At 33.4% G+C, this 21,487-nt stretch overlaps 1 protein-coding gene and 1 pseudogene across 1 annotated transcript in view; both read right to left on the reverse strand.

Moving 5' to 3' along the window:
- Window positions 1-15,033, reverse strand: part of LOC102019881 — a 33,658-nt pseudogene extending 18,625 nt beyond the window's left edge.
- The window catches only part of Galntl6 (polypeptide N-acetylgalactosaminyltransferase-like 6), a 1,020,690-nt gene that overhangs the window by 968,952 nt on the left and 30,251 nt on the right, over window positions 1-21,487 (reverse strand). The gene's annotated exons all lie outside the window — the stretch shown is intronic.

The raw sequence follows: 21,487 nt of genomic DNA on the forward strand, positions 1-21,487 counted from the left end.
CTTGAATTTATATTCCAGTTACAAACTTATTTTTAATGGATATACAGTATTATATAATTATGTTTAAGGCTATTGTAACTCTAACATGAATTTTAAATACCACCCTCCAATTCTTATTTTGGAGGAAGCCTTATAGAACATACAGATAACCTCTACAAAGATGTTAAAAGCACTTTTGCAAGAGTGAGAATTAGGTATTACATACTTTCTAAAAACCTGTGATATCATATGAAAATGATTTTTACTTCGATTTTCTCTGTGAGGCAAAAATGTGCTTATATTACAGCAATATTTTGAAGAATGAAAGAGATAATGTACATACAAACATGTAACTTCATGTTTTCATATAATAATTCTCAATAAATACATGATTTGTTACTCACTCCTGATTCTAAAATTCTTTGGATGAGTTATCAACAAATTTTAGATACTTTAATTAACTATATTATAAATCCAACCAGACATGCACTATGAAGAACTGCATTTTTATATTGATAAATACATCTTGTAATAACATATATTACAATACAAAAAAATTATATATAATATATATATGACTAATTAAGATAGCATAAAGGATTCTATGTTCAAGGACTCTGAAATGTGATGGTAATATGAAGTGGAAAAGCAATGAAATGAAATTACAAACTCAATCTGAACTTCTGTAACTGTGAGCATCTTTGCACATGCTACATAAAACATAAACAAAATAAAACTGGCTAAATGTAATAAATTCCCATTGCATAGTGCAATGAGGTGAACAACTACTCCAGTTTACTTGGGTCATATGGCTGATACCCCAGCATAATTGTGAGTAGCATGAGTATTCTCCATGTTGTCTTTAGGAGCCCAGTTTTGGAGGATGAGTTGCATGGCTGGCTACCTGTCATAACACTGCATAGCCTGAAATCAATCCAAAAGCAAAAATAACATGTGACTTGACACTATAGATTTAGCCTACAGTACAGTACAGTCTTTACTATTACACGAGTTACTATTGTTACTATTGTAACAAGAGTTACAAATAGTTCCACTGTATGTCACTGTTTCACATAGAAAGTAGTATATAGACAGGATAATGTTTGATGTGATCGATGTTTTATGAATGCCAAAAGATAAAGGAAAAATATTTAGAAATTGTATTTTGCAACTGAGACAGATGAATCTCATTCTGTTTATCTTGTGTGACAATGTCTAATTTGCAGTAGTTCTTTTCAACATCAAAAGTTGTATGCAAAATTAACTTGGCTTTTAATCATTATTTTGTTCTCATTTAAAATTAGGCTTGGTTCATTCATTATCTTTGTTAATTATAAAAGTAAACAAAAGAGGTCAAGCAATTCTGTTTGTAGAAAAGAATCACAACTATTAACATAGTACTTAAAACACCTCCAAACTTAGTTAAGATTTAGTGGGTTATCCTGAATTTTTCCCATTTTAATGATACATGTAGTTTGAGAGTCTATTTCTACTGTATGAAAGAAGATAAACTAATTTGTTTTGTTGTTTTCTTTTGTAACATCATAAGTTTGAAAGTTGGGAAAGTAATGCAGGGCAGTGCCTGGTATGTTTGAATATGGTGTAAAGGTCTACACCAGTGGGCTAACCTCTGGCATGGCATGCCCTCTGCCACAGATATTGCCAATAAATCGTTATTGACCAGAAAGTCAAAAACAATTCTGGAACTTACTTTTTTCATATATATAGACACACACACACACACACACACACACATATATATATACACACACACACACACATATATATACACACACACATACATATGTATCCTCTACAAAAATAAAATTAGGTTTATGTTCTTTTCCTATTAAAATACCTTAATAAAATTTAATGTTTACTCTTCACTTGCCTCAATAATCAGTCTCATCTGAATAGTTTATTTTGTCCAAATACATGCCAACCTTTAAAGGTCTATGCTAATTATCTTTTCATCATACCTTTCTTGTTTATCTTGTGTAATTTCTGCTTCTTTTTTGGAAGACTTCTTCTAAACTTCTGTATGTACCTCTTTGTACCATTGCCTATAAAATAGCAAAAAGAATACCTTTCTGCAAGGCTGTTTTAAGAAATAGAAAGAAAATGTCCTGTACACCTGTAGATTCTTGATAACTATGATTGCTTTTCTTTCTTACACAAATTTTACATAATATTGTCTGTTGTTTAAGGTTAGAGATAAACATTTAATGCTATATTCCTGAGGACCTGACAAAAGATCTCTTACAGAATGAGAGATGTTTCAAAATGCTATGTTTGTTTCTGTGGGAATCATCTATTATTTTTGTTTCCAATCCTTTTTCCTCTGTAATAAAAAAGGAATGTTTTCTACTGAAAATCATTTTTCTTCTAACTCCATCTGGCTATCTTAGGAGTTGCCATGACTTTATAGGACTCCACTTCTCAGCTATAGTTGAGTGTGAGAAATAATACCTACCCCACTTCTTGCCAATGGAAAATTATTCTAGAATTACTTTTCCCCAGGATATTTTAGAAATAGGTCATGAGAATATGAGCCAAGCCTAGATTTGTTGTTAAGGAGGATTATAGAAGGTTAAGGTCAAATTTGTTGTTAGTCAGATTTTTACATAGGAAGCACATCAATCACCAGCTCAAAAGAATGAATCTGCAGACAGAAACAAAAAGGACAGATATGAAAGTAAAAAGCACTGGTGGCGTGTGTTGTGGCTTCTCCTGTACCTACGTGTAGGTTCTCCTGGGCCTGGATGAATATTCTTGGCATTTCAATAACCTTAAAAATAATGATATTTCCCTCTTCAACCCCATAGTACATGTTACCAAAGTACCAGAGTCTGTGTATAGATATCTAGAAGTACAGATGTATTTCCATTTCTAACTAATGCTGGTAAAAATATAGTGAAGTATAAATTGGAATCTTGTTATGTATACTGACTTGTGGAAATAATAAGCCATTGGATACAGTATGTTATATGTAGGTAGAACCTCTCTTCTTGCCATGGGTAATTGGGATGATTCATTATAAAAAGTGTAGGCAGATAAATAAATCACTATCATAAGCTATTTATGTCTGAAAATCAACACAAAAAGAAATATTGCTCTTCAGGTCTGTATTCCTGGAGCCAAACTAACAGCAACGAGGTCCACAAAACACAACTTTTCTTTCTAAATTGAGCCAGATTTTAAGAGCAATGAATACAAAAATATACACACGCTGGAGCTTTTGTTCCTTACTTTTCTCTTACTTTGCTGCTATTTTATACTAAAATATAGAAAAATGATTTTATCCATATTTTTGTATTTGCAAAATTGTATAACTTTACACATAATGTTTCTAAAAGTAAAAGAACTGGTAGTACATTCGTGTTTGTTTAAACATCACACTGATAAATATGAAGTTGTAGGTACCAATGAATGCAGTGGATTTACCTTAATGGATTTTGTTTTGCCAATGTCTAATACGGTATTTTTCTAATGATTAAAAAAAAATGCTCATTCCTTTAAAATTTATAACAAAGGGAAATAAGCAAAACTGGTTGTATTCTCTGATATTTTCCATACAATCTTAGAATGTTCCTTCTGTATATATCTAATATGTAATCCTTACCTTGATCACACATGCTTACAGACATACACACACAAATTCTGGCTATGTTAGTAGCAATTACTTTAAGATTCATGATTTTGATGTGATCTTATTTAATTATACTCCCACTCATAATTTGTATATCAAATAATAAACATTCATTGAATGCCAACTATGTGTCAATCATCACAAAAAATGTAGGGAATGGTATGATGTGAACTGTATCACCATAAAACCACAAAAGAAATGTTAGGGTCCTTACATCTCATACCTGATAATGTGACTATTTATAAGACAGGATCTTTCCGAGCAAGTTAAAATGAAGTTTCTAGTGTACACTTAATTTAATAACACTGGTATCTTTATTTTAAAAAAGAGAATATTTGGGCAGAGATTAACATGTATGAAAGCAGAAGATCTAAAGACAAAGGAGGAGAAAGTAGAGGAGAAACCTGAAACACATCCTTCCTGCCAAAGGACAGCACAGCTGTGACAACACCTCGGACATATAGCTTCCAGACTGCGAAACAACAAATTAATGTTTAAATCATTCAATATCTGTTACTTTATTATGACAAACCTAGTAAACTAATAGAGGCAGTAAAAGGTGAAATTTTGAAATGCCTTTATTAGAAGTGAAATTGGAACTATAAGCATCTTTAAGTATTCAAATACTACTTTTCTTAAGAATTTCAGAGAAATTTCATAAAATTGCCATTTTTAGTATCATATATGCATATGACAAACAAAACTGACCTAGTAGCTTCATCATTAATGGAAGGAAATACATTTAAATAATAAATGTAGCTACCTGGATTAGATGAAAGTTCAGCTATGGCTTCAAGCATGATCCAAGGAAAAGTTTTGTCAGGTGTACCATAAATCATTCCTGTTGCAAAGAAATGCAAATGTATTCTGCACTACACTGTAAAGTAACATATTGGATTTACACTGTGCATAAAAAAAGAGGTATTTACACATATTTAGCAAAATATATTTACTAAATTTGCACAAATGCATCTAAACATACTGAGGATGACACATGGCTGGCAACTAAATCTGTTTTGCAAGGATAGAAATTTTAAATATAAAATTTACAGTCAGAGTTAAGAACAACATTACTATAGAGAATGAAATATTGATTATTTATACAGATTTAATGCTCATTTCTGCATTTATTTCTTGTATGCTTCTAGACCAATAAGAACAGATGTCCTGTAGATCTCTTCTGATGGCTCCTGTCAGTTATGTTGTTAAATTTTACTGACAGTGTGACTGTTTGAATATAAGACAAATCCAAAATCATAGGGACATTATATTAGAGTAATCTAAGAGAGGGTTCTAGCATGATAAAACTACTTTTTCTCGATCTAGATATAATTTATTCTAGTGGTAGACTGCAAAGGGCCTCTGCTTTCTTGCATTTTCTATAAAGTACTGTCTATTATTTCACTTTCCCATACAAGAATGCAGGCAGTACAACTAATTTGAGAGATTCACAAGGGTGAAGGAAATGCCAGGCATTTCTAGGGGAGTGTGGCTGTTGAGATGGAGATTTAAACTTCATAGGCTTTGTTTTCCTCCCTAGGGACTGAAAAACATCCTTCCTGCCAGAGGACAGCACACTTCTGCCAACACCTCAATTTGAGATTTATAGCTTCCAGAACTGTGAGACAGCACACTCCTACCCTTTAAATCATTCAATACCTGTTACTTTGTTATGGCAAAGCCAGTAAACTAATAGAGAGAGTTTGAGTTTACTGTATTGCTCAAGGGTGCGGAAGGGTCATGGATGGAAGGCCTCTAGATCATTCTGCTGTGGACTTCTCCTTTGCTCTGCTTCCTGAGCCCCTTGAATTTAAAACATCTCGCATCCACTGTGATGTCACTGCCCCAGAGCTGGCCGATCATAGGCTGAAAACGAGGAGTCAAGTATACCTCTTCTCCTCTAAATCGTGTTGGGCACTGTGTCTCAGGGATGAGACACTGACTACGACAGGGAGGAAAAGGTTAAAAAAAGCACTGAGGATTGATTATAGATTAACTTGCCCACAACTGTCCTCTGATTCACTTCTAATGAAATTGCTTGCCATTTATTATTATGCAGCTACATAAAAATGTAGGATAAACTTGTTTTATTTTTCACCTTGTAACAATGTTTCTTCATGTTAAATTAGCAGGGAAGAAATGGCTTTATGAATTTCCCAGAACTACTATCACAAGGTAACACAAATTGTGGAAGCAGAACAACAGAAATTTATCACCTAATACTTTTGAAAGTTGGAAGTCTGAAATCAAAGTGTTAGCCAGGCTGAGGTCACTCTGAAGGCACAAGGCTGGGTTTGTTCCAGACCTCTCCGCTGGCTTCACAGTTCCTCGGCCTGTTGCAGTGAAACGCCAGTCTCCAGAAGGCACCTTCCTCGAGCGTGTGTGAGTCCTGTTCCCACTTTTCATGCGTAAACTTATCACACTGGTTGGTATAAGTGTGCATTCTACATTCTCATCTAGCCTGGGGAGATAGCTCAGAGGCACAATGCCTGCCTGGCAAGTGCAAGGTCTGAAATTTGATTCCCAGCACCAAAAAAACCCTAATAAATAAATAAATACCAATACAAATAAATAAATAAATACAACAATAAAATCTTCTCCAGTGGTTTTATTTCCAAAAAAAGGTCACATTCTGACGTACTGAAAGTTAGGAATTTGACATCTGACTTATTAGGAGATACAATTCAAAACATAGCCAGCTCAGAGGAAGTACATTCATAGGAGATACATTTTGATGCTTTTATCAATGGTTAAGATTTAGTTTCGTCATTGGGAAGTAAAACACTTGCAGAAAAAGTAGCTAAAATTAGATAAAAGCTTACTTTCTCCTATATAAACAAATATAGTCTTTTTTCAGGGGCATGGGCATATTTAATTTACTGCATCAGCATTTGAGAAAGCTGTCTTGGTATCCTATCATACTTGCATTTCCAGCCTATAGGAAAAAAGAACAGAAGAAGAACATTGTCTGCATGAAGGACAATATCTGAGAATGGTTCATGAAACTTTCAGACATCTATCATTGACACAGAGCTCCTCACATCACCACACTCACTTCAATAGGGGCTAAGAAACACAGTCTATGCTCATAGCAGCCATATATCTAATTCTAAAATATTTGTCGACCATTGAAGGAGAATATAGGCATGTATGGCTTAAAAATCATTTTTGCCACATCTTGTTAAAATGGAATTTAAAAATATCCTTTAATTCAAGAAGTATTGACTAAGATGTAAACGACTAAGTAATGCAGGGTGCCTGGGTACAAATACAAATGAGACTTATGCCAATAAATATAAATATGATATAGGACCATAAGATATGCAAACGTGATAAAACTAGATGATAATGTGATATATGAGTAAATTATCCAAAATACAGAAAAATCAACTATGTTGTTAATACTTAAATTAATACTAGAAGAATGAGCAGTACATGCCAATAAAAGGAAGAAGTCAGACAGAAAAATGACAACAGAGGTGAAGTTCATCTCATGTCTGAGGAATGATCAATACCTATATTTTAAGAATCATTGGTTATTCTTTTTGTTCAATTTCTCATTTTTACACAGAGAAGCTTTTTTTACTCTTTACTGATTTTATTTTATTTTATTATTTTATTTTATTTTATTTTTTTATTTTTTTGGTTTTTCTCCGGTACCGGGAACCGAACACACAACCTTACACATGCCAGGCAGGTGCTTTTGCAGCTGAGCTAAATCCCCAGCCCCTCTTTACTGATTTTAAATACTTTTTTCACCTTCCTTTTACCTTTCCTTCTTTTTTAAACCTTCCCTCCTTCCTCCTTTCCTTCCACTGCTGCATATGTGACTATAATCTAATGGAGTCAGACACCATAGGAGGCACAGATTAACGTCTAGTAGAGAACACAAATCCAGTAGAGAATTATGTCCAATAAGCCAACAGAAGGAATTTCCCCTAGGTTTTCTTGCCATCTTGTGATGCCTTCCAATTTACCCAGGATTATTAAACTGAAAGAGGCAGAATGCTTTCTCTGGAGAAACTGAAAAAGTGAATTTGAGTTACTGAAGACTAAGCTTAATTTAAGAGTTGTGTGTTTCAAAGTGACTCAAGATATGTGGGAGCAATGATAACAAGCATTCTAACTCCTAGATGAAAAATAATTTTGTAAAGAATGGAAGAAGAAAGGATTTGATTATGTATATTTAAGACAAATTTTGCATTTTATCTTTCATTCTAGGGTGCCTGTTTGAAGGAATGATTAGAGACCAGGAGGAGAGATGGTATTGCCCTCATTCTGTTAAAATGACAGATATTTGGGATTTTATGAAATGCCAAGTCACAAGACAATGTGCAGACAAGCATGAAGAAAACTTGTAATAGGGAATGAAGACATATCAACAAATACCTTAATGGAGAAAGTACAGACACTTTGGGAGAGTCCAGGTTAGATGGCTGATAATCTTCAGTCACTGCAAAATGTTTCTCAGGCTTTAGATATCACCCCAGTAGTCTGGATTTAACAGAGATTAAATTTCTTAGATTTCTTTACTTATGAAATGAAGGTTAATTAAACAGATTATTTTGTGATAAAAGTATTAGCCAATTGGACTTCTCAACTGTTGCACAGACAGATTATCAGGGAAATTATTCACTCATTGCAGTAATCTGGGAAATGTAGAAAACACAGAGAGACATTGCACCCAAACTTATGGCATCAAGAGTAAGCACGTTCAAACAAGATTCCTAGAGCTGAACCAAGCAGTTAAACAAGGACAAAAGGCAAAGTATAGAAAGAGTAAAAGTGGAGATGCTGAAATGAAAGAACGTTGATAAAATGAAGGCACTGCAGAATAAACGGGACAAAAATCTGAGTTAGCCTAATTGTGAGATGTTAGCAAGACAAGCAGACCTAAAATGATGCATATTTATTAGCTTCACTACCATATATGTAGTAAGTGCTAGTTCTGACTTTAGCATATTGAGCATCATAGACTATCCAAAGATTTGTGTTGAATCCATACTGAATTTGAAGCAAGAAAGTGATGGGATGTGATTTGATTCCCTCTCTTTTTTATTTTACTGCATGGGAAAATCATCCCTATCAGCACAGCAATGTACACTGTGCCCTGATCAAGTGAAGTCCAACAGTGGCTTTATTTAGGGCCAACAGGGGTGAAAACAATTTGAAAAGTTGAGTGATTTTGTAAGCAGAATGGAAAAATGTGACAAGGAAAAAGACAAGGACTGGTGACTTCCAGGCTTGTGAGATTTAGCGTTGTTTCCTGAAATAAGAGTACCTGCTCTAATTCTGCTTTTGCGGGATTTTCTAGTTTAATATATCCATAATATATGGAAAATTTGAGGACTTATTTACCAGTTAGAGTTGGAGGTATTTTATTCATATATTTGTGAATTTGACTTCATAAAGGGAGAACTAATATTTGACATTCTAATATCTACCCATTTAAGAAAATGTTTCCTCTCTAAATGATATGCCTTTGAACTCTTGAAATTTTTCAAGAGAATAGACCAGTAGCCATATTACATTTATTTCAAATGCAAGACTAAATAGTTTTGAGAATTATATGTGTATCAATCTTTCCTTCTAGAGGCCGCAGGTTCAGAAGGAATGACCAGAAGGAGATGGCATTGTCCTCATCCAGTTAGAATGATGGGAGTTTGGGATCTCTTTGGTGAAATGCAAAGTCATAAGATAACGAGCACACCAACATGAAGAAAGCTTATAACAGGGAATGAAAAGGATTCATCAAATACCTTTTCCATCCTTTCTGACAAGTTTTTAAACACTATTTTCTGTTTAAATAGGTTTAAATACTTAGAATTTTATTGGGATTAGTTTGATCTTTCCACCAAGGCATTTAGTGAATTCTTCTCTCATTTTTACTATTATATATTTGTAAAACATAATCAATCTCATCCTCAGAATTTATATATATATATATAATTTTTAATTCTTTATACTTCCTCATCCTTTTCCTGTCCTCTCAGCTCTACTCATTCCCACAAAATTGAATCTCATCTTCTTTAACTCAGAATTTCCTAGAGTAGGAGAAACTGACAAAAATGCTTGCAGTGTTCTGCAGGTAACATAAAGTACAAGCTGGGCAGTCTAGATGCTATTAAATATCCTGCATTAAGGATAGAGCAAAACATGTATTTAACAGGAGAATTATAAAGTTATTTATATTATAATCTATGTACCCTAAGTAAAGTTATTTTAATATAATTTTATGTTTTGAATGTTATAAACCATTAAGGAAGAGATAATCAACAATTTACAGCTTTCAGCATGAATCTATGACATTATAAACATGTTTATGTTTAATAGATATCTCTCCCAAAATGAAATTTATTACTAAATGACAGTACTCTAAGATATAATTTATTTCATTTCCTAAAGAATTTAGTCAGTATAAATAATATCTGAGCATATTTAAATTTGTTGAAGTCTTTTTCCCAAAAATAACCATGAACTTCTGGATTAGAATTACTATTTATTAAAATTTTACCATATTTAGAATTTAAATCTGAGATAAACAACAGGAGTGACCTGATGAACACAATTATTTCTTTTAGAGATAACATGTTAAAATTATAGGAAAAGAAAGATGAAGCTTACACATTTTTTATACTTTTACAGATACTATAATTGAAGATGTGGAAGATATTTATATATATTATCATTAATATATGCACTTGGTTCTACCAGACATTTTTACTTGGTTTGATATATAAACTTAATAATTTTTTGATTAATGGCAAATGAGTACCATGTTGAATGTAACAGTCTACTAAAGCCTTTATGAAATAATGTAACATATTACTTTGCTACTGAATTACAGAAAGATAAAACAAATTACTAAGAATGTAATGAGAGCAGATCAAAAGGTACATCAAAAGGTGGAAGCCAAACAGAGCTGGAATATGAGTTAGTTCAAACAAAACAGGGAATCTGTTATCAAGAATATGTAGATTACAGCTACATACTTTCAGAAATACCAAGGTTTTTTTTAAATCTCTTTATAAAAGGCCATTCTTCTACTATCTAATATGACATAACAGAAACATATATTTGTCTTCAAGTTAAACATAAAAGTCTAGAAAAGGTTTCAAAAAGGTAATAAGCATTGATCATTAAAATATGTGCATATTAATTGTCATGTAATCAAGTCTGTATTTATCACCAATTTTCATTTTAGGGACTTATAATCCTTTCAATATGTACTGAAGAAAATTCTAAAATTTTCTTTCTTTTTTTCTTCTTGGCTTTTTAGACTGGCTTTCACTGTGCAGTTCAGACTGACTTTGAACTCACTTTGTAGCCAGGCTGGCTTTGAACTCGCAGCGATTCTCCTGCCTCAGCCTCCTGACTGTGAATATTATAGATGTGCATTACGATGCCTGGCCTGAAGTTCTAAAATCTTATTCTAGTTAATTTTAAAAGAATTAGATGTGTACTTTTTAAGAAATTATCTGAAATTAAAATTTCAAGAGTAAAATTCCTTTTCTTTCATACCATGCATGATTCATTTCTATATTAAAATATATTTTTGGTTTTCTCCATATGCAATTTGGCAATATTAATATTGTCTTTCTCATTCCTCTCCTATAGGTCATTAAGTGAGGAATTGTGTATAGCACGTCTGTTATGATATTCAGTACAAAGAAATGGTCAGAGGAAATTCCAACTTGATGACTTTGATTTTATTTCATAACTCTTATGTGGAGAAATTCTTTGCGTAACAGAACATAAACTATAGTACTGTCTTGTGTAGTATGCTCAACAAAAATACTGTGCTGTAGAAGAAGCCACTAGAAGACTGTACTGTCATTCATGCTCCTATGCTGTAATTCTGAATGCAAGTGTTAAATCCAGGGGCCCATAGCAGGTCAAAATAGCAGGGCTTAGACGTAAATCTCAATAGTCCTTAAACCGGTACATCATTAAGTGAGATATATCTGTATTTCAAAAGGTTAACTCATAATCAAGAGATTTGTAGTAAAAGCTGAGTCACTTAAAACGAGAAAATTCAGATAATTTTGGGTTAATAAAACTAAATTATGTGCATACATTTAAGGCATCTTATTTATCATATTTGATTCATTGATTCAGTCCATACCACTAACAAAATATAATTCAAGCAAATATGTAAAGAGGAAAAACGTCAGCATTGCTGAAGTCAAAGTATTTGAAATTTTATTATTACATAGAAAGTTATACAATGCTATTGGACTTTTAATAAGGCATGATTTCCATATACTAAGTCATTTAGATTCAAAAATACTTGGTAGTGCTTTTCTCATTTCTTAAGTAAAATATTTATATATATTATATATATATACAAATGTGGTAATTTAAGTATATTTTGCACATTTTCAAAGACTATATATTAAATTTTAATTTTTAGTTCAAATAAAAACGTATTTTCACTATTTGTCTTTAAATTATTTTATCAATAAGTGATTCAACAGCTACTTACCTCATGTAGAAATTTGATTTGCTATTTACAAAGTCTTTTCCCAAAACAATAATAAGTTCAGTTTGCTTTGCCTAAAGCATGAAAAACTAACTGTGAAGTAACATTATTTTCATTTTTATCTGTTCTTCAAAAACTTCATGTATTGATTTGCTGATAATGAAAAATGACATTTTAAAAGTTTTCTCTCAAATAAAATTCTAATTTATTTATTTATTTATTTTTTTCTCGTACCAAGAATTGAACTCATAACCTTGTGCTTGCCAGGCAGGCGCTGTGCCACTGAGCGAAATCCCCAGCGCCTAAAATTCGAATTTATTTCTGAAGATCTATGTCTGTAATGTAAATCGCTGAAGTTTAGTGCATGTGGATTGTGATCAGCACGTCTAGGTTGAAGTACTCTCCCTGTCCATACGTGCTGAATAATTGTGAATAAACAGTATTCACCTAGTATTTCTTTAAAAGGGAGAAACTACCACATACCCAAGAGTCTATCAGAAAGAATAAGGGAAATAAACCATTTAACAAAATGATCATGTTAAGCACTCTTAGTATTTAGCAGCCACTACTAATGCTGGTGATAATGTATTAGCACTAAGCATACAATGCACTCTATATTGTACACAGATTGTCAAAACTATCATCAGCAATATTTAATACTTTTATATAGCTCCAGTACATGAGGAAATGTTATCTACCCCTTTAAAGTTCTCAGAGTTATTTTGGGTCTTAGATTTGCCCAGAAATACGTATAAAATTTCAGAATTTCTGTGGATGAAATAAGCAGTAATACAGATAAATGAGGCAGGAGTTTAAATTTAACGAAAGTGCTAGTTCCTCTGAGTTGTAAAAAGTAAGGATTCTTTCACTGATGAGAAGAAAAACACATTCTCATTCCAGAAAAAGAAGAATATGCTTCCATGAATTGAATTTCACAAGCATTTGAGAAATGCCAAGCACATTCGTTTGTTGAAAATAGAGTAAATACAATCAGGAAAACAAATTAATGGTAGACTGTAAAGGGCTATAAATGTCAATTACACTGTTTTATTTGACTTCTACACTGGCCATTACTTCAGCGATGGTAGAATGATTTACTAGATTGAGCCTCTCATAGAAAATGTCTATAAAATTAGATAAATACTATGAACAAAATTGTAAAGCTTTGAACAAGAAGTAATGTAGTGGTCACTGTGGATTATTCAATCAAACAATGGTACTGTGTGGCAAAAAAGAATTAACTCAGATCTCTGAGTTAAACAAATAGTGCACATTCCAAAGAAAGAACTATCTTTTGAATGGACCTTGGCCAACTCTTTGAAGATAACTGCTGAACGCTTGATATATTTTGCCTTATAACAGTGCTTTGGTATATCTGAGGCCTTTAGCCATGCAACATAAATCTTACCAGATAAGTATACCTTACCAACCATGATTTATGATGATTAACTATCTTAGCTGGGGGTTGGGTATTCAGAAGGTGAGGAGATTGGATAGTCAGATAGGGTTGTAGTTTGTGTAGGTGAACTCAGTCAGATTGTGACAGCATACTTCTATTATCGACTCTAAATATAAACCCTGGATACCAATGGCTACACTCCACATATATTGTGGTGTACCATTGCTGGGATATTAAAGTGGACCTCTTTGCAACTTCACAGGGAGCGCATACCTGGAGGACTGCACCTGATTTCCCCGAGTTTGCTCCAGTGCCTGTTTCTTTTGCTACTTTTAATCTGTATCTTTTTCTTATAATAAACTGTAATCATAAGTAAAATAGCTTTTTAAAGCCCTATGAGTCTTTCTCATGAGTTCCTAAGTTTAAGGACGATCTTAAGGAAGTCAAAACACATCTTACTCTCTCTCTTCTAGAAGAGACCAAAGCATATTAATCAAGATACCTGGTTTTAACTATGGATGAATGAATGCGGTTCTTAGGGATTCTCACACAACAAGGATGCATAATGGCAAGTTCATGAGAATTCTATAGAAGTTTATGATGTTCTGTTTTTGTTTACATTAACAGAAAGATAATAGTGAAAATATATTATGGAAAATGGAAGAAGGGGAAAGGAAGAGAAGAAGCAAAGGAGAGATAAGTACAGAATAAAACAGAAAACAATAGAAAGAAATAAGAGAACACAGAATATAAAGGAAAAAGTATGAAAAAGTAGGAAATGGAAAGAGAATACAAAGGAAAGAAAAGGAAGAAGGAGCTATTAAAGCAGTCAGAAAAGTTATAAAAGAAGGGGATTAGTGGTAAAGTAACTTGAAGAGAGTGTGGAAGAGGGAATGAATGAAGGGCAGGGATCAGGAAGGGCAATGTTCCAGCAAGTAAAGGCTCCCTTTTCTTAGGACTGTTTTTATTTTATTTTATTGTACTCAGTGGGTGAGGGATTCTTGAACAAATAAACAGAAAGGGCATCAAAGAGGGGCAGAGAAGAGTACATCTTAACCTTCTACAGACCTCATTTCTCCAAGGAGTTACCTGAGAGTAACCTTAGTATGACTCTAGAATCTATTACCTATGAAGAAAATAGTGCTATGTTCCAGTAATCACTTACAATTTCTCTATCATCTGGAGAATCCATAGCAACCTTAAGATACTGTACCTAGGAATAATTCCAAAAATAAGACTTAGAGAGTAACAGTATAAAGAATTGAGTTTGTTACTTCCTTCACACAATGCCTCTTTTCCAAAAATCTGTACATTATATAAATAAAGTTGATACTCAGACAATTGTGAATAATATGGGATAAAAAATGGTATTTTGTTTTTTTACCAGAGTGCATCTTACCTGATTTCCCTATTTGTGATATTTAAGTAATTGCATTTATTTTTTTAAGTAATGTTCACCTGAATGCCATGGCGGCCCAACACATTTTCTTCCTCAACAATAACTTCAGGATAGCTGCTACTCATACGCAAAGGAGGGACATCAGATGCTTTGACTAAGCCCAATGCCCATAAATAGAAACAAGGTCTAGTGACAAAATGAGGTCAGTGAATACTGTGCACAGACGTGAACAACAGTAAAAGAAGTGTTTGTCACTTCTGAAATTTAAAAGGTTAGCTGGAGCTGGATTCCATGTGAGTTTAATTCCAATAAATTCAATACCTTTTCACCACCTTCTGACACATAATTAGGAAATACACTGGAATTAGAGCTGAGGCTGTTAACTGGAAGATAGTATCAGACTCTGATTTTGCACACACACTGACATTAAAAAATAAACCAAATACCATTAGTAAAACTATGTTGTTTCCTCTTTGTTCCTTAATACATTTTCAATTTTATTCAAAAGCAATACAATCAGTCAAAAAAAAGCAATTTGAAGGGGACTGCTTGCTGAGGTACGTTCTGTAAAAATTTTAGTTCACAAAGGAAGGGGAATAACCCTCTTGATCACTTTGCTTAGAAAATTAAAATTGCATGCTTTTCCTTATGGTTAAGGAAATAAAATTCAGAGTTAGAAAATTTGTTACGATTTTAGTTTACACATGACATTAATTAAAAGATCAAATTTATCAATGGATTCCCCCCAAAATAAAAACGTTTAGCCAGGTGTGGTGGCACATGCCTGTAATCCCAGCACTCGGGAGGCTGAGGTAGGAGGATCATTGTGAGTTCAAGACCAGCCTGGGCTACAAAGTGAGCTCAAGGCCAGCCTGAGCTGCATAGTGAGACCCTGTCTCAAAAAGATAAAAAAAAAAAAAAAATGTTTGCTCCATGTTAATTCTGAATAAATCTATTGGAGTAGAGAATAGGGTAACACTTTCAATGAAAATAATAATTTAATTCACTCACACTAAACCCAAGAGTTCTCTGAAAGTGTTACTATTCCTTTCATTCTGCAGTAGAATGTAAGAGAGATTGGCTGGCACTAAAAATAAACATAATATATAACAGTCTCTCATGCACTGTCAGAAACAATATGGAAAGACTGATGAGGGTTCTTCTACAGAGTTTTAATGAACCTTCTTCTCTCTTGATGCAGTACTACTATCACTTATTTTTAAAGCAACTGGTCATATCTTTCTACTGGAATGATAGTCTCCGGACTGATTCTGCCAAAATATAGAACAATAAAGAATGACAATTCTAAGCTAGAAGCCAGTGATGAGCTAAATCTGCATTCAGCTAAAAATATGAAATGGAAAGAAAGCAGAGTATATGCTTAGTTTTATAGCTTGAAGTACTTAGCAGTTTGATGATCTAAGACATATAGTGTACAAATTTTACAAAGTTCTTAATGTTATGTTCAAGTTTTTTCCCATTTTAGTTCAATTTTTGCCTTGTGAATTATATAGTACTAGAAGTAATTCAGGCTATTATTAAAAAGCCAATACTGTTTACAAAAAGAAACATGGAATTGAATTTCATTGTTTCAGGATTATATTCACTAATAACCAGGGTGACTAAGAAACTTATAACTAATCAGTGAACAATAATCAGTAGGTAGTGATAAATGTTATCATCATGTTTACTTTCTCAATATAAACATACCTATTTAGAATTCCATTTATATATGCAAAATTTTGACACACTTATGTGCATATATGTTATTTTATCAAGAATTGCTCAAGAAATTGTCTTTGCTTCTATTTTACAATGTATATGCAGTTTAAATATGAAATTAGTTTTCCAGGCAAACATAAAATATTTACCCTATCTTTGAACAAAGGGAGCATTCCGTAGTGTCTCTTCTCTTAAACTTCATATAAGTTACACACAACACTTCCCACTATCAATTATTTCTATTACTTTCACAGACACTAAACCACAGCAAATAATACCACATATTTTTATAACATTCTTATTTTATGTCCAAATACATTATCTGTTTCTGAACTCTGGAAGTGGTTCTCTAATAATTTTCAAAGTAGTAGGACAAAGTGGCTGGGTTTACTCATTATAAGACACAAGAAGGATGGGATCATTGGGTAAACAAAATGAATACCAGAAGTTAGCTAACTTAGGATAACTTAGGACCAGGGATATAGCTCAATGGTACAAGTGCCTGCCTGGCAAGTGCAAGGTCCTGATTTGATTCCCAGTACCAAAACAAACAAACACAAAAACAAAAACCCACAAAAATTGCTAACTTAAAATTTAATTTAAATTTATTTTCAACAGTGTAAGACTTAAGCATAATAAAACAACAACAGATAAATAAGAGGTGCCTAACTTTAATTGACTTGTTTTAGGAAGAAAAACTAGACCTTTGTTCCACATGGCTCAAACTAAAATCTAGCTTCCTGCAGATATAAGTGTGGGCTAAACAAAAAAAAAACTAATTATAGTATCATCATACAGGCTTGCCACAGAGCAATAAGAAATAACAGATACTCTCATACTGCATTATAGTTTTTTCAGGTATCTAGAAACAGTTATGCCATGGCGTCTTCAAGAGAATGGGCATTATTAGGCTCATCATTTTGATGATGTTTTAAAATAATATTTTGATGTAATTTAAGAAGGAAGTAAATTATTCAGCCACAAATTTGGGTTAGTAACCAAATTTGGGTTGATAACTATAACACAATATGTCTTTTGGTAATTTTACTTATTTTTAGGTCATGTGCTTAAAACATTAATCACCAAGGTAGGTTTCATCATAACACCACCATGGACAGACATGACATTTCTGTGTAAAGAACAACTGGGTAAATGTGTATTTCTTATTATATGAATTAACAAGTATTACCTGCCCTGATATGACTATCAATAAACCAAATACAATAATTTTAAGATAAAAGTTGAATTAATATTTCAATATGTACATACGTTTAATCAATAGTCATTCAATGGGTGTTTTACTCCTATAATTGTCTTTCATTGCACAGTTTTAAAATGTCTATAATCATTGATATATATATATACATATATATGCACATATATGTGTATATTTTCTTGTACAAACCCCCATAGAACTTCACATAACTGGAAATTGAAAAATGAAGAGACAGAAAAAAAATTACCACTTTCTACATGACCACAAATACTCAGTGGTGTGAACTATGTTATAAGATCTTAAAGATGCTAACTTATGTAAATCACATGACTCCTAAATGGACACACCATTCATACATGAGGAAAGGGAAGCACAATAAAATACATTATGTTATGTAAAATGATAGAACTAAATATCTCCAAAATCCACTCTTCCATTTACTTCCATTATCTATTGTCTCACAGTCATTACAAAAAATGGATATTACAACATGTAATACAAATTTTAACCTGCTAAACTATTCCTATAGCATCACACAAACACGCGCACTCACACATACACAAACACTCTGTAATACAAAGTTAAATATCAAATGGCACAAGATGCTTACCATATTTATCAGTCAGGAAATACAAACAGTTGTTTGGTGCTCTTACCTTTTCCTAAATATTAATGTGCTATTTATAAAATAGGAATGCCAAGCACTGGAAAACTGGATTATCAGGTGGATAAAAGACTAAAATTATGGTAAACCAATATGTTTTCAGGCAATAATAATATATATGATAATATATATACCAAAGTCAAACACTTTCTATGGTCTATAGTGTTCTGAAACACACACACACACACACACACACACACACACATATATATTATCATGTAGACTATAGTATGTAATCTTTGCTTCTTAAGAAGGCACGAAACAATTTTAGCACACAAATCAAAATTCTTTCATGTAGTGGTTGTTTTCTATTTTGACTAAGAGTATTATAATTGAAAATAATAAGATAAATGTTCAACCTTATTACATACTTTCAATTTTAACTAAGTAAATTGTTGAGCTAAGGTACAACAGATCTTAAGTTTTGTCACAGACACTATACATACTCTATAAAGTTATTTTGCATGCTGAATTAGCAAACTACATGTGAATAGATTGATAACCTTCAGTCCTGAAAGCCAACTCATCTTGGTAGATTTCATTTTCTTCACATTGCTAGACTAAATTCTGCAGTGTTCAATCATTTGCCTGAGGCCACTCCACTAAGAGGTACTAGAATTGAGGTTCTAACTGGCCTCAGAGCAGGAGATTCTTGCGTTACACTGCACTGCCCCCTACTGTCGCCATCCTCTGGTCATCTCTATGAAAGCTGAAGGAAGGCGACAAAAAAGCCCACAGCTCTACCTCAACCGCAACGTGGCCATAACGCACATTTCGTTCATTTTGTACATTTCTGACAATATCCATGAAGACCTTCCAGGTATTGATTTTAGGGTAGATATAAACTACAGTGAGTAGATTAATCTGCAGATATTGGAAATGACATTTACATTAAAGAAATGAAAAATTCTCTTCTGATATTAGATTGTTAGCAACTGTTGTCAAAAAGAACCTCAGATGCTAGTGTTTTAATGGATACAAGTACTTTTTGTCATTAATACAACAATTCAAAGCAAGTATTTCTGTTTCATATGTTGTGTATCTTCTTGCAAAGCTTCAGAGATGTGGTTTCTTTCCATCTTGTGGTACCATCCCTTGGGAACTTCTGATTCTCTCTACCCCACAAGCTGAATGGAATAAAAGATGATCTACTCCCTAGAAACCTCACCTGGAAATGTGGCGTGCTCACATTTTATTAATAAGAACCAGTCTTTTGAACACATCTACATACCAGTGTCTTGAAAAATGATATCCTAGTTAGAGCAGCCACTTCTTATTATCAGCTCAATAAAATGAAAAAAGAATCACAGATTATTGATCTCTGATGTTCACATTGACATAGATACAATATCTAATGCAAGCCCTTGGTTAAACATCCCTCATTTTATTCTTTTCCTCTGCTACTGAATACAATTCAAGGTCACATATTGTCCTCATATAACCACATCCTTGAAGTCATTTTCAATCTCAAAATTAGTTTGCTCTGAGAAATTTTCCTTCTGAACAGAGACACCTGCAGGCATCTTCTTTTTCTGGATGAAAAATAAGCAAATGGGACAATTTTGGATGGAAAAATAAATACAATTAAGCAGCATCTACTTTGTACACAATTGAAAGGTTATCAAAGAACCACAATTTCACTTAGTGGCTATTGCCAGGCAAATGGATTCATTAATACATGAACCATTAGTGATTGAATAAGTGTGTCGGTAAGTAATTTGAACATTTGGATACTGAAGGTCATTAAGTATTATTCATACAATGGAGAAGATTAATGTCTACAGGTTGGAGACAAGTAAACCCACAAATATGCTGCTTACACTATTTCACGGTGATTCTTCATAAGGGAGCAAGAAAGTGTGAGACTGCACAGATCACAATCACCTTGAAACAAGTTACTTTAAAGAAAATATTGGCCACAGCAACTACTTCTAGTCAAATTGCTTATTATCTTCACAAAGCAACCCTCTACGTGTCATTTTTTATGTTTCCTAGTACCCCTAAGTGCAATCCTGACTGCTATATCACTTTTCAAATTGCTTTTCCTAAACTGAAATCAGTGCTTCCTCAAGTATAATGTTGTCCAAAGTCCACATCCAGCACACACAAGAGCAAAATGCTCTGGTCAATAACTTCTGCTCTACTTTTTATTCTATGGTATTAATGAACATTACTCAAGACATTCTTCTAATACATCTAAAATGAGCCCCAAATTTGCATATTAGAAAATGACAACAAAATAACAGTTTTAAAAGTATTGTACAAGGTGTAGTTGATGAATACAGTGAACCATTAAACTTAAAAGATTATTTGCAGCAAAAGAAACATTGCTCCAAATGCCCCTCAGAATATTCTTTCTTCAAACACACCCTATGGTTCTTGCTACTTTCTGAAACAGTTATGGAAGTTCTCTTTCATGATTGCCTTTAGCAATGCAGAGGATTTAAAATTTACTTTCTTTGAAAGATAGCAAGTGAAGAAGACCCTGGCAAGAGCATGGCCAGCCTACCCCACCTTGGGAGCAAGCAGGCTTGTGCTGAACACACAGTGCACCTGCTCAAAGCAGGAGCACAACAATTCACAAACTTTAAGCCAGCTCTACATTTTGCATCCCTGTGATATGGGGCAGTAGAGGTAAAGATTAACCAACTGATGTATCTTAGATGAGCACAAGGTCCAGGAATAGAAAGGAGAAGCCAGACCCTGGGACTATAGACATTAAGTGCAATAATCCACTTAAAACTGTGCCCCACTACCTAAATCCAGGAGAGACCACAGGACTGATTGTGTGTTTCACCTATGGATGGGGCAAGGAAATACTCTGGCCTGCACTTTACCCACAGGGTAGGATGAATGGACAGTGGACACCCGTTTCAGGGAGTGGACACTTGGATACAGGGAGGGTACCACCAACACCCATAGGGTCTGAAGGGAGGCAGAGAAAATCATGACTGGTTGGATCTCATGACTGTAGATT

The sequence above is a fragment of the Chinchilla lanigera genome, unplaced genomic scaffold (assembly GCF_000276665.1).
Source record: "Chinchilla lanigera isolate Chin_1 unplaced genomic scaffold, ChiLan1.0 scaffold00002, whole genome shotgun sequence".
Taxonomy (NCBI): Eukaryota; Metazoa; Chordata; class Mammalia; order Rodentia; family Chinchillidae; genus Chinchilla; species Chinchilla lanigera.